The following is a 4,253-nucleotide window of genomic DNA, read 5'->3' on the forward strand; positions in this document are numbered from 1 at the left end:
TCCGTTCGTGTCCGGGCGGAAGAGGTGTTCCAATTCGGCTTAACTGTGACACACGCCCGCCCTCCTCCCCCGGAGCTTCCATTCGGTTAAACTTAGAGGCCGCTTGGCACCGCCCGTGCCCGGGGAAGGTGCTCCTCTTCGGCTTACTGTGACGCGAGCATGCCCGCCTCCTCCGGAGCTTCCATTCGGTTAAACTTAGGGGCCGCTTGGAACCGCCCGTGCCCGGCAAAGGTGCTCCTCTTCGGCTTACTGTGACGCGAGCATGCCCTCCTCCTCCGGAGCTTCCATTTGGTTAAACTTAGGGGCCGCTTGGAACCGCCCGTGCCTGGGGAAGGTGCTCCTCTTCGGCTTACTGTGACGCGAGCATGCCCTCCTCCTCCGGAGCTTCCATTCGGTTAAACTTAGGGGCCGCTTGGCACCGCCCGTGCCCGGGGACGGTGCTCCTCTACGGCTTAACTGCCACGCACGCCGGCCGGAGCCTTGGTACGGTCCGAACCGCGCGAAACGTCGCCACCGATCGTGTCCGGGGGAACGTGCTCTTCTTCGTCCACTCTCCTCTTCGCCCACGCTCTTCTCCGGCGCACGCCGGCCGTCTAACCGCTCCAGCGCCCGTCGTGCCGCTCGGCGAAACTACAATGCCCCCGAATATTTTTTATACCCGCGAAGCACTGAACCCGCGAAAGGTGAACCGCGAAGTAGCGAGGGTTCACTGTATGTATAAGACCAAGACCTACAAAAAAGTCTCTTGAAGCAATGAGCTAGGTTTTACAGGAAGTCGGCCATTTTGAATTTACTTAAAAGGGGCGGGTCACCACAATGGACTTTGTGTAGAAATTATTATTGGGGCCCGAGCAGCGACCGCGGCGAGGTCCCTATTGTTTATGTAGAAATTATTATTAGGGCCCGAGCAGCGACCGCTACGAGGTCCCCATTGTTTTTGTGGAAATTATTATTATTATTATTATTAGGGCCCGAGCAGTGACCGCTGCGAGGTCCCTATTGTTTTTCTAGAAATTGTTATTAGGGCCCGAGCTGCGACGGCTGCGAGGTCCCTATTGTTTTTGTAAAAAATATCATTACTTTTATTATTATTATTATTATTATTATTAGGGCCTGAGCAGCGACCGCTGCGAAGTCCCTGTTGTTTTTGTAGAAATTATTATTATTATTATTTTTCCGATTGTACGATCGCATTTTTGACCCCGAAACATGCACAAAAACTCACCAAACTTGGCAGTCTCATCGGGCATGGCGAGAAATTTGATATTTTAACGTCTAATATGAACAGGAAGTGAGTTATGAATTTTTGAAAGTCCTTTTTTGCATGTTTACAGGGGTCATTCTTTTGCACCCTGATCCTAAAGGCTTCGTCTGATTGCCTTAAAATTCTGTCTGTAGCATCTTAAGACCTGGGACAAACACTGGGGCTAAAATCTTTTGTTTCCGAAATACTATATGACGGGGGCGGGGCTTCAAAGTTTTCACTTAAGATTTCCTTCGCCGCAATGGACAAAATGCTTAATAACTCTCCTGCACATGCTGCTAAAAATCCAAAACTTCACATGTACATAAAGAGTCGGTACCTGAAGACATCTATATGTTTATCTTCTGTTATACACCTTGCGCCAATCAATAACATTTTTTACATTTTGACGTACTGCACGGTGCCCTTTTAACGAATCCGATTGAAAATTGGCTAGAAAATACTCAAGACATTGATCTTACTCTATCCCTATTTTTGTGACTTTCCTTCGAAGGGCGTGGCTATTGCGGTGCCGCAGAGTCTGATTATTCTCCGTGGCAACAAAAGTTCCTGCAAAATGATTCAGATGATCCATCTTCTCGAAATTTTTCACATTTGAGGATATTCAGGCCCTGAAGACGGCTGCCAACTTATTTTTGATCGCAGTGGTAGCGCCACCAACTGGTTAAAACAAATACAAATTATTTTCGTTGATGTTTTTCTCCGGGCAGGTTCACAAAATCTACCTTATATTTGCTCGGATGAGTGTTTAGGCCTTGAGGATGTCACAATACGAAAGTCTTTCGCCTTCTTCAGAGTGTCACATGATGGTGTCTTGTGACCCGTCTTTATCAGCTGATGTTCCATGAGGGCGTGACTTACCTGTCACAAGAATGAAGGCAAGTCACACCCCCCGCTGTCCATTCACTCCGCCAAGATGCTGCTCTAGGTGGTAGAGAGGATGAAGGCTCCCTTGTCTCTGTTCATGGTTTTTATGCCTCGCTTGCAGATCTCAATGGCCTCTCTGATCCAGCGCTGTTGTTTGTTCTCTTCGGTGCGGATGACCCTGCCCTTCTCCCGGTCCATGATGTGGTTTTCCCTTTTGCAGTGGTCAGTGATTGCTGATTTGTAATGTTCATGTTGTGCTTGTTCTTTTACTGCTCTGATTTTTCATTTTTTTGACAGGTAAGTCACACCCTCATGGAACATCAGCTGATAAAGACGGGTCTCAAGACACCATCATGCGACACTCTGAAGAAGGCGAAAGACTCGCCGAAACATGTCAGGTAAAAAATTAACCTAAAACATAATTGTCTGCTTTTAATGAATCAGTCAAATATCAATAATAAGAAGACAAAATGAACCTAATACAAATAAATGAATGCTTAATAACTCCCCTGCACATGCTCCTGAAAATCCAAACCTTCACCTGTAAATAAAACGTCCCGACCTGAAGACATCTTAATGTTATTATTTTGTTATACACACAGCGCCGCCAAGTGGAATCAAAAATGTGTTTTTATTTTAATTTTCACATCCTGCACGGTGCCCTTTTGACAAATCCGACTGAAAATTAGTCAGAAAAGACTCAAGACAATGATCTTTCTCTCTGCCGAATTTTGTGACGTTTTGGCAAAAGGCGTGGCTATTACGGTGCTGAAAAGTCAGATTGTACTCTGTGGCAACAAAAGCTCCGGCAACATGACTCAGATGATCCTATCTTCTCGAAGTTGTACACATTTGAGGATACTTCAGCCCTGAAGACATCTACCAACTTATTTTTCATCGTAGTAGTAGCGCCACCAACTGGTAAAAGCTAATACAAGTTATTTTCTTGGATGTTTTTCTCCGTGCAACTCAACAAGGTCGCCCTCATATATGCTCGGATGACTGTTTCGGCCATGAGGATGTCACAATACGAAATTCGTCCTTTTTCGTGTAAAGTTGTGGGAGTGGCATTGCACTGTTCGGCAATAAAACAACGCTGATTATGAGGTTCTAAATATGAACGACAACTCGTGAAACTTTACACACACATCAGGCCGAGCAAATTTATCAATATTTTATACGTTAGTTGTGCAGCTTTTTTGAAATGGCTCGCCATGGCCCTCGAGAAATGTTAAAAAAAGCAGCCCTGGTTGAGTGTTTCACCTCGCTTTTTGTAAATTTTATGGAGTACAGTGAACCCTCGGTAATCGCGGTTAATGGGGACAGAGACCACCCGCGAAAACTGAAAATCCGCGAAGTAGCGGCGCACCTTCAAAAATGCTTAAAAAAATATACAATATATATAATAAATATATATATATATATATATATATATATATATATATATATATATATATATATATATATATATATATATATATATATATATATATATATATATACGGGGAGAGAGAGAGTGAAATTCATGTTATAACAAAAAAACCAAATTATTATTAAAACGTATTATTTTTTTATTCCCCAGCCATTCTTTTTGTATTTATTTAATTACTCCGACTTTTATCTGCTGGTACGCCGTCCGGTGTGCCCTGTGAAATGAAAGGTGGCATTCTTTATTCATTTATTTATTTATTCTTTTATACATTCATAACTGACAGCTTCGCGCTCCGCTCGTGCCCGGGCGGAAGAGGTGCTCCAATTCGGCTTAACTGTGACACACACCCGCCCTCCTCCCCCGGAGCTTCCATTCGGTTAAACTTAGGGGCCGCTTGGCACCGCCCGTGCCCGGGGAAGGTGCTCCTCTTCGGCTTACTGTGACGCGAGCATGCCCTCCTCCTCCGGAGCTTCCATTCGGTTAAACTTAGGGGCCGCTTGGAATCGCCCGTGCCCGGGGAAGGTGCTCCTCTTCGGCTTACTGTGACGCGAGCATGCCCTCCTCCTCCGGAGCTTCCATTCAGTTAAACTTAGGGGCCGCTTGGCACCGCCCGTGCCCGGGGAAGGTTCTCCTCTACGGCTTAACTGCCACGCACGCCGGCCGGAGCTCTGGTACTGTCCGAACCGCGCG

This window comes from Idiotropiscis lumnitzeri, unplaced genomic scaffold (assembly GCF_059441095.1).
Source record: "Idiotropiscis lumnitzeri isolate Australia: NSW breed Sydney's pygmy pipehorse unplaced genomic scaffold, RoL_Ilum_1.0 HiC_scaffold_131, whole genome shotgun sequence".
Taxonomy (NCBI): Eukaryota; Metazoa; Chordata; class Actinopteri; order Syngnathiformes; family Syngnathidae; genus Idiotropiscis; species Idiotropiscis lumnitzeri.